The following is a 10,518-nucleotide window of genomic DNA, read 5'->3' on the forward strand; positions in this document are numbered from 1 at the left end:
TGGTGATGATGGTAGTGGTGAAAATTTGCATAAAGGATCATATCCAGGCCAGGGGTGAGGTTTTTAGTATAGACAGGATGAAATGATTACATTGCCCTTAGGTAAGTGACACATTTTTTAATTAAAAAAATTTTTTTGCCAACTTTATTTTTCTCAAAAGTGTTTTGAAAAAAGATTCTTTTACACACACCACAAAGTATATAAATAATAACTAACAGATCAAGGATCTAAAAGGAAAATATAATCAATTCAGATCATTAAAACATTTAAGAGAGAAACGGCACCAACCCCACACAAATTCTTCCAGGCTGTAGAAAAGAGAAGGAAAACACTCTCTTTCCTTGAGGTCAGTACAAACCCACACCAAAACCTAGCTCAATTACCACCAGAAAGGAAAACCATAGGTCATCGATCTCATGGATCCCAAATGAAACACCAGTAAGCCAAATTTAGTTATTCCCCAAAGGAGCAACTTCTTATGATCAAGGTGACTCTACCCCAGGAACACAAGGTTGGCCCAACACTTCAAATTCACATGGCCAGGACCGAAAAGAGAATGCATGATAATCTCAACAGACCTTTCTTTAAAAAAGACTATTATAAAACTTTTTAAAGTAGTCTAGCACAAGGACTTCCCATCTGTTCATCGGTTATTGAAATCTGGCCACACTTGTTCACTCGGTTCTCTTATTTGGTGATATATTTTACACTGAATCTCAGGCTTCATGGAGACAGGAATACAGGGCCTCGGTTGTTGGGCGATGAAGGGGTTTCTTGCCAGTGTAATTTCTCCTTCCCATTTGCATTAATAGCTGTGTCTTAGCACCTTCTGTGTACTAAATGCTTTATGTTCATAATCTCATTTCATCCTCATCATATCCCTGTGTTACCTTTGGGGCCTAACTAGTGTAAATGCCTTGCTTGAGGTCTAACTGTTAAGTGGCAGAGCACCAGCTTTTGGCCTAAGTCACTCCAAAATTTGCTCCTAGCCACCAAGACTCACTTGAGTTTGCAAGGGACAAATTGTAACTCAACCTGCTTAAGGAAAAGAACAAGGAAGCATGAAGGAGACAGGTACTCTGCCAGGACTGTTACACAATACAGCCCATCCCTGTCTCTCTGCGTGTTAGCTTTCCTCCTCATTGTGGGTTCGTAGCAGCTCCTGGCTCACTCATTTCTCAAGAAACAGGATGCTTTCTCTCTGGCTCTAAATGTAGAAAACCTTGGTGGAGATGCGTTACTCTGGTTGGCTTAGTCTGGGTTCTGTGGCCAGGAGGGTGGAGACTTACCAAAAGAAGTGGGGAGGGGCTCTGGGCTACCCCCAAACACTAGCTTCACAGAATAAAGATTGGGTGCACATGGAAGAACAAATTACTAGATTACTCAAGTTGAAGGTAAGCTGCCATACTGAAAGCAATTGGAAAAATCAAATTTGTTGATTAGAACACAGTGAGCCTTATAAATTTTTCATTGTTCAAAGGATTCAAAGAAATGTTTGTAAAGCAAACCCTGCCACACAACAAATACTCTATAAATGGTTCACCATTATGGTTCACGATTGGTCCCACGTTATATTTTTGACTTTCCTCTGCTTTTCCTCCACTGCCAGTCTCAACTGTGGCCACTTACTGTGCCAGCCACATTGCATTTTCCCAAACACACCATGTATTGTACTTTTATGCCTCCATATCCTTTCAAATGCTGTTATTATTGCTTGATTTGCTGTTTCTTTCTTATCTATCTGTTAAACTCCTCATACCTCAAGGTCCATCACCAAAAGTTCATCTACTGAGAAGTTTTCCAAGAAACTGACTATATCACCTTGAGTTCTTTGACACAATAAGGAAATAAGGAATGGAATGTTTAGGCTTTCAAATGGCCTTAACAAGATAATACACAACTGGTTACTGAGAAAAAAAATGAGAAAACATTTTGTCAGGAATCCAGATAATTAGAGTAAATGGGTAATGATATATATGGAGAAGTATTAACAATGTGGTCTTCTAGGAATTAGCACTGAGACTTGAACTAGGCAGTCTAGGAGTGTGATCAAGTCAATAAAACCCTGAAGCCTTCATTTGTCACATCTTAGATAAAAAAAGGAAAAATACATAATTAAAAACAAAAATGTGCAGAGCTAGTAGCAAACTAAGGCAGGAACAAAAATTGAAATATATATTTAAATTATTTGCAGGAAAATGTAATACACAGAAAAAAATGAAAGGTAATACTGCACATTTAAAATTGTGTATTATCTCTTGGTAAGGACATTGAGTGAATTTCATTTTCTTCATAAAATATTTATTTTCTAAAAATTGATTTACAATAAATACTTATACTGTTATAACCAGAACAACAATTTCACAGTAAATGTTAGGTGAAACTCGAGTGACCCATATTAAATTTTTAGAGGAAAATAGAATACGCTGTTAGCCAACCACAGGAAAGCTAAACTTTGGTTTCATTTTAAGAGACTTTAGTGTGATGAAACAGTCATTCTAATCCTTGTGTTTTTATTTTGTTGGGTGAGAATTAAAATTTGAAGCTTGAACATAGATGAGTTCTTTATTAGAACTCTAAACGTCAAAAGATGACATAATCCAACTTTGATTATTCACGGGACAGACAACTCATTTCCTTTCTGTTTTTCACATTTCTAGTGTCCTAACATTTGAGAAAATAAGGCAATGGCATTAGTAAGTCACCAGATAGAGATGTTGAGCTGTCTTTGTTATATGTGACACATCAAGTCAGTGGTTCCAAACTTTAGGTGGTATGAGAATATGCTGGAGAATTTATTTAAAATGTAGGCTCCCAGTCCCCACTTACAAAGTTAATTTGGTAGGCCTTGAATGGGGCACAGGAATATGAATTTTAACACCATTTTCCCACTTCATCCTCTGCAAGCAATCTTGATACAAGCTGGTTCATGAACCACACTTTTAGAAACTGATATCTGAAGCCATGTGTAATAAAACATTTAGAGATAGGATACAAATTGAGGAAGAAAAAAGTCCCGGGGAACTCCCAACACCTGAGTACGTTACAGAACACAAGGGGCCAAGGGGAGCCGATATACTGTTACCGAAAGGAATCCCCCAGGTTCGTTATGTCCGCTGCCTTATAGAAAGACATCTCTCAATGCCTGAGATTCGTGAAAAGGAAAGGAAATGTTTACTTAATGCTACACAAACTTAAAGTAGTAACCTAATGTCTTCATCAAAATCCAAAAGTCCCTTAAAACACCCACAAACACACAGTCCTTCCTTCCTTTTTTGTCCAGTCTGGGGTACCATATCTCAGGAAAAGAAATAAAAATAGAAGTCCGTGGCTCAGGCAGCCCCCGGTTCTTCCCAGTAATCCTTCTCAACTGGTAGGCCTCCCTCGGTTCCCAGCACCATCAGCTGCGTTGCCGAGATCTCTGCTAAAGCCAGGTGGTAGTTCCCCCTACTAACGTTGCAGGGGTCCCCACTCTGGCAAAGCCTCATGGTTCTCTTCCTGCTCAGTGGCTGCGAAAGACTCCACTCAGCCAAAACCTTGTGGTTCTCCCCTCAATAGCCGCTGCATCTCAGTTTAAATCTCCACACCAATCTTCCTCTGAAGCCCCATTTCCGACTTCGCCCACAATTGGCTACACTTGCCAGCACTCCCATATCCTTCCAGCTTTTCTGGGCTGCCATCATGAGTCTGGGCAAGTGTGGCTCCATGTCATGGAGCCAATCTTTTCCAAGCTCCCGCACAGGCGCTGTAACATGGGGCACCTGCCCCCAGTTACATCTCAGTGGGGAAGTTACTTCCATTCCCCTGGCTCAGAGCGTGGCCACAGCTATTTAACATATCTAGGTAACCAGTTAAAGATTATAGATATGTTCAATGACCACAGGAGAGGTTAGCTGCAAAGCTGTTGCTATGCAAAACAGCTCTCAATGGCCCTGCTCCATGTGTCCCTTCCCCCAACTCACACCTGTGGGGTGTGTGTGGGGAGACATCCTAATATTTCCTGAATACCTTGAGTTCTGGACCCCATTCCAAATCCCTATTTGGGGCCCCCCTCTTGGCTGCACCCTGTTACAAGTACATTGATGGAAAAAGAGTTAGCAAAGATTCTGAGAAGTTGCAAGAATGGTAAGAGGATAATGACAATGTGGAGCTGCAAGTCAAAGGAAGATACAATGAGGGAGGGAAAAAGAGTGGTCAACAAGTTTTGACCCTTACTGAGAGTCAAATGAGCTGAGGACCAGAGAATTCCTGTTGATTTAGCAGCATGGAGGTCACCAGTCACTTTAGAGTGAGCACAGGTTCGAAAAAGTGCGAAGGACCAAAGTTGGTGTAGAGTGGTTTAAAGAGTACAGAATAGAAGAAGAAATTAAGGCAACAAGCTTAGATCATTCTTTCTAGAAATTGCTAAGATGAAGACATAGGGGAACAGTAGCTTTTGGAAATAAAACTCAGGAAGTTTTTAAATTGTGAGAGATTTAAGTATTTGTAAATGTTAATGGGAGGGAAAGAAATAAAAAAGAATGGCTAATGTGAGTCTTGCAAGACAAGAAGCCATGGAACTCAGAACAATGAAGGGACATCTCTCCTGGCCTAAGAGGAGGGAAGAGTAGACACAGGCATGGGTGGGTTTTATAGGTTTGATAGCAGAAGACTTAACAGTTTTAGTCAGAACTACTTCCACAGAAAAAATAGTAAGAGACTCAAATATTAAACATAAAAGGAGGTGGCAGGGTTGAAGTTTGAGTAGAAGTGGGGGAAAGAGGCTTAAAATAGTAACTAGGGAGAATTAGTTGGCCAGAAGGAAGTGGGAGACTCTGGGGCAATGTTGAGGGCCCAATTGAGGCTGGAATTCTTAAGTTGAAAGTGCTACAAATTTGCTCCACTTTGGCAATTTTCTCCAGAGGCAATGGAGCTGAGGTGGACACAGAGAGATAGTTGAATGTTTGCAGAAATAACATTTTGCCAAATGCAATGAAAGCACAAGTTGTTATTTGCAAGAAACTGACTGAAATGATGGAATTTGAATCTAAGACAAGGTGTGGCAGTTGGGGGGTGTTGCTCATGGAGAGAGAGAAAGTAAAAGGGTAATGGATTGGAAGTCTTGATGAGACCGGCAAATTGTCATAGTGGGAACAGTTGAGACTAAGTGAGCTGGAAAGGTAGGAGGTATTGGTTTGAGGATAGGATGTATGAAATAGGAATTTTGAAGGTGAGGCAGCTTCAGGTGTAGCCATAGAAGTTGGGGGACTTGGAATGGAGTGCAGGGGCAGGTCATTTTAGGTGAGGACATTAAGGAACTGGGGGCAGGAATCAAGGTGAGAAGACTGTGCCAGATGCCATAGGGTTCAGTGAGTGCACAGGGGGAGCCAAGAGGTAGGTATCAAAACTGCTTGGGACTTCTCTCTATGGTGGCTGCACTAATCTACATTTCCTAAAAAAACTAAAATGGAACTGCCTTTTGACCCAGTGATTCCACTACAGGGATTATACCCTAAGAATCCTGAAACACCAATTCAAAAGAACCAATGCACCTCTATGTTCATAGATGTGTTATTTATAATAGCCAAGTGTTGGAAACAGCCTAAGTGCCCATCAGTAAATGAGTGGATTAAAAAACTGTGGTACATTTACACAATGGAATAGCATACAGCAGAAAGAAAGAAGGAGCTCCTACCCTTCCCAGCAGCATGGATGAAACTGGAGAATATTATACTAAGTGAAGCCAGGCAGTGAAAGACAAATTCATCATGATCTCACCTTTATGAGGAACCTGATGAATAAAACAAACAAATGAGTAAAATAGAACCAGAGGCATGGAAACAAGGAACAGACTGACAATGACAAGAGTGGAGGGGGAAGGGCGATAAGGGTGGAAAGTAGGGGAAGGGTCTAGTCCAGGAACATATGTGAATGACACAGTCATGAACAACAGGGTGGAGATCGACTGTGGAAGTGGGGGATGGGCTGAGCGAAAGAGAGAAAGGGAGAAAGATTGGGACAGCTGTAATAGAACAATAAAATATTTAATTAAAAATTTTTTAAAAGCCAAAGAGAAAAAAATAAAAGACTGCTTGGGACATCTGCCTAGAAGATTAACTTTCCAAATTATGCTTTGATTCTTCAAAAATTCTAAGGTGAGTAAAACTACAGGGAGTATCCAACAGAATCATGAGACTATGTTGCTTACAGAAGAAAGTGATAGGGTGACCCCAAGGGGAAAGTCTAGGGCAATAGGACAAAGGGAAACATGAAGAAGAGGTAGAGTGAGGAGGCAAGTAAGAGAGAGTGTGAGGGAAGCTGCTATTAAGCTCTCCTATGGGGACTTGGAGAGTAAGAGCCCCCTGGTTAAAGGAGTATTTGGAAGTTGAGAAGAAACAAAAGTTTGATGTGCAAAGGGTCACCTCACTATATGTTTAATATAATCAATATCATTTCCCAATTATAGGAAAAAGTAGGTGGGACAACATGTGAGAGATTAGCCTCAAGACTTTGACAGCACTGACTTCCACAGGGTCTTAAACCCGTCTACACAAACAGTTTTTCTTTTGATTACATAGTTGTTGATTTCTTAGATCCTTTTTGAGAAATGTTTCCTTAAAGACTCAGAATGCCTGTGACATTTTGTATAGTCTAAGTAAGTCTTATATATGAAAGAACTGTTATATTTTCCTTAAAAAATTCACATTTGTTAACATTAATTATAATGTTTATGATTAAAACCTATATTTTCTTTGTTGTTAAATGTAGGCACTGGTAGGCATGCATATGTTTGATATTGAGGAAATAGTATACCAGTGACTCAACAGACAAATTATTAAAAGTAATTAAAGTTTTTAGCAAGTTGCTGGATATAAGAATAAGATCCATATTAGAAATCAACTGGATTTTTATATACTAGCATCAACAGCAGTATACAAAATAGCAGTAAAATGTATTTATAAATAAATTTAATAAAAACCCAAGCCCTGTACACAGAAAAAAATAACTTTTGAATGATATTAATGTTTAAATAAATGGAAAATGCACTACATTCAAGAATAGGAAAACTCAGTTCTCTCCAAATTGGTTTATAGATTCAGGGTAATTCCAATAAAAATCTAGCATTTTTTTTTCATTGAACTTGGAAAACTGATTCTGCATTTTACTTGAAAAGCAAAGGTTCAAGAATGCACAGGCTACTCCTGAATGAAAAATAAGGTGTGAGACTTCCTTACTAGTCAATGAAAACTGGTTTGGGGACAGGGATAAGCTAACTGATCAGTGGAATAGGCTAGAGAAGCAGACTCAAAAACATAGAGAAACTTGACATATGACACACATTATAAGGAAACCATGCACTACTCAATAAATTGGTTTCCACATAGGAAAAAAATAATTAAATCCTTCCTCACACCATGCACAAAAATTAATTCTAAATGAACAAATACTTAAAAATGAAAAAACCTTTATACTTTTATGACTTCAAGATAAGGATACAGAAGTCATAAAGGTTAACATCCAACATATATAAAGACCTACAAATCAATGAGATACATGCAACTCAATGGAAAAATGAGCAAAAACCAAAAATCGATATTTTAGTGAAAAGAAAATAAAAATGTCTAATAAGCATAACAAGATCTTAAACTTATGAGTGACTAGAGAAATATAAAAAGAATATCCCAAAGATATTTTGCACCTACTAGAATGACAAAACTAAGAAATCTAATTATACCAAGTGATGATGAGTATATTGAACAATTGGGACACCCTATGTTGATGGGAGTATAAATTGGAAACCAACTTGGCATTACTGAGTATCATCTAACCTATGACCTAGCAACTTCACACCTGGATAGTCTGTAAAAACTTTAGCATATATGCAGGAGATTAGGACATTTATAATAGCATTGTTTATACAGGCTGCAATCTTAAAATAACCCACCTGTCCTCGGACAAGAAAATCAATGAGTAAATTTTGGAGTTGAGTCACAATTACATATACAGTGGTGAAAAAGGAAAGAACTATAGCTACATGTAATAATATAGATTTTCAGTAACATAATGTTAAGCAAAAATGTGAGTGGCAGGATACTACATTGAACATGGTAGAATCTTCTGTACGGCCCAAACACAAACAAAACTAGGCAGGGTTGTTTAAGGACACATATGTGTGGTAACAAAACTTAGAAAGTGGGAGGAGTGAGTATTTACACAAAACTCAGGATAATTTTTTCAAATATCTCTGAGTGGAAAATGGGAGAATGTGTTGGAAAGGACTTCCCGAGAAGAGTCATTGGATTTCGGTAAAATTTTACTTCACAAATTAGGTAGCGTATTTATCATATTTTATAACTTACATGTGCTTTTGCAACTTTCAAATATTATAACATTTTAAAATTTAAATTAAAAAGAAAGAAACTGGAAGGCAACAGGCCTCAAGTACATTACCCATAGGCCGCAGTGCGCAAGGTGCTCTGAGTCAGCGGTCTCCGCCCACCCATGGGGCGGAGCCCTACGACCCACTTCACACGTGCTCACCGCGACCAGCCAATCAGCGACGCTTCTGGACGAGGCGAGACTGGCTTTTCTCGCGCGAATTCGGAGCTATTTCAGAGGAGCGTCGTGCCTCCGAAGCGAGAGACCTTTGGTGAGGAGCTAGGGTTGTGGAGAGTTCGGGGTCACCGGGCGGAGACCTGTAGTTGTGGTCCTTAGCCGTTGGGGTTTTTTTCAGGTGTGAGAAGGGTAGGAGTTTGTCCCGGGTGGGAGTCGAGTCGGAGGTTACTCTTGATCTGTGTGGTAAATCTTTCTAGTTGGCTCCACCTGGGGCCTCTGACAGGAAAATTAGGGCAGGGCCCTGAGCTCGCCGCGGGGGGCAAGAGAGCTAAGAGGCGGCGTAGGTGGCGGCGGAGACCTAGGGGGCGACTGGTGCCCAGGGGCCACTAGGGCTGAGGGGGCTACGGCGAATGAGGGGTCAAAGAGGCGACGGGGCCGAGGGACTTTGACCGGAAAGAGGAGCCCCCGGGCTGATGCGGCGACCGGAGAAGAGGAGGCCACTGAGGCTGAAGGGCCAAGGGGGCGACCGGGGCCGAGGGAACTTGAACGGGCGAGAGGCCGAAGAGGGGGCCGGGGCCGACGGGGGCGACCGGGGCTGAGGGGCTAAGGAGGCGACTGGGTCGACGGGATGATCGGGGCCGAGGGACTTTGAGCGGGAAGAGGGGCCCCGGGGCTGAGGGACCTTGAGCGTGCGAGGGGGCGACCGAGAGCGATGGGACGACGGGGGCTGAGGTCACTGGAGTGGGAAGAGTGGCCCCAGGACCGACGGGCTGACCGCGGGCAAGGAGGCTGCCGGGGCCGAGGTACCCTGAAGGGGCGATGGGTCAGCCGGGGGGTGAGGAGATGACCTGGGCTGAAGGGGCGGCGGGGCGGGGCGGGGAGGGCGAGGAGACGACCGAGGGTGAGGGACTCTGAGCGGGTAGAGGGCTCCCGGGGCCGACGGGTGGCCGAAGCTGAGGGAACTTGAACGAGCCACGGGTCCCGAGGCTGAGGGGGCGACGGGGGAGCAGGGCTGAGGTGCTAAGGAGGCCACCGGGTCGAGGGGGCGATTGGGGTCGAGGGATTTTGAGCGGGAAGAGGGGCCCCGGGGGCGACCGGGGCCGAGGTGCCTTGAACGGCCGAGGGGACGAGGCGACAGCTGGGGCTGAGGGGCCACAGGGGAGACTAGGGCGAGGAAATCACCAGGGTCGAGAGAAGCGGAGCGGTAGAGGGTTCCCGGGGCCGGCGGGGTGACCGGGGCAGAGGGACCTTGGACGGGTGACGGGTCCCGGGACCTAGAGGGCACCTAGGGGGCACCTAGGGGGCGATTGGGGTGAGGGACCTGGAGTGGGAAGCGGGGTCCCAGGGCTGGAGGCCCAGAAGCAGATCGAGTGAAGGGACGACTTGGGCCGACGGGTGGGGGTACCAGGACCAGGACGGGTGGAGTGGGCGGGTCCCAGGCTGAGCGGGCGCACAGGGCCGAGGCAGTGAGAGGGCCACTAGGGCTTGTGGGCCCAGGGGTAGACGGGGTTGAGGCTTAGATCAGGTCCGAGGGTGTGAGGGGGCAACCAGGGACGGGGAGGGGGCTGGGTGGTGGTGCCCGGCCGAGGGCCCCGCGGTGAAGTGGCGGGCGGAAAGCTGTGGGCTGAGCTGGGTGTGACAGGCACCCTCACGGTCGATCCTGTCAACCATGATTTCACTTTGTGACTGATACGCAAAAACTGTATTTGCCCAAATTTAGCCCGACTCTGGCAGAGGCTGGAATCAAATTCCGTTCTCCCAGTCTTCTCTGAACTCTCCGTAGCAGCACACCTGCAAGAAGGGTTGATGCTCTCATTGCCTTACCTTTTGGACCATCAAAATAAATGAGGAGATTCCTAAATGTTCGACTAAGATAATCTTTGGTGTTTCTAAATTTTGAGGTTTACCGATTTATTTAAATGATATCTTTGGATTCAGAAGGTTTGAAAGATTTATTTTTTAAAAGTCAGGAAACTTCTAAGT

Source organism: Phyllostomus hastatus, unplaced genomic scaffold (genome assembly GCF_019186645.2).
Source record: "Phyllostomus hastatus isolate PE091 unplaced genomic scaffold, TTU_PhHast_1.1 phas_scaffold_755, whole genome shotgun sequence".
Taxonomy (NCBI): Eukaryota; Metazoa; Chordata; class Mammalia; order Chiroptera; family Phyllostomidae; genus Phyllostomus; species Phyllostomus hastatus.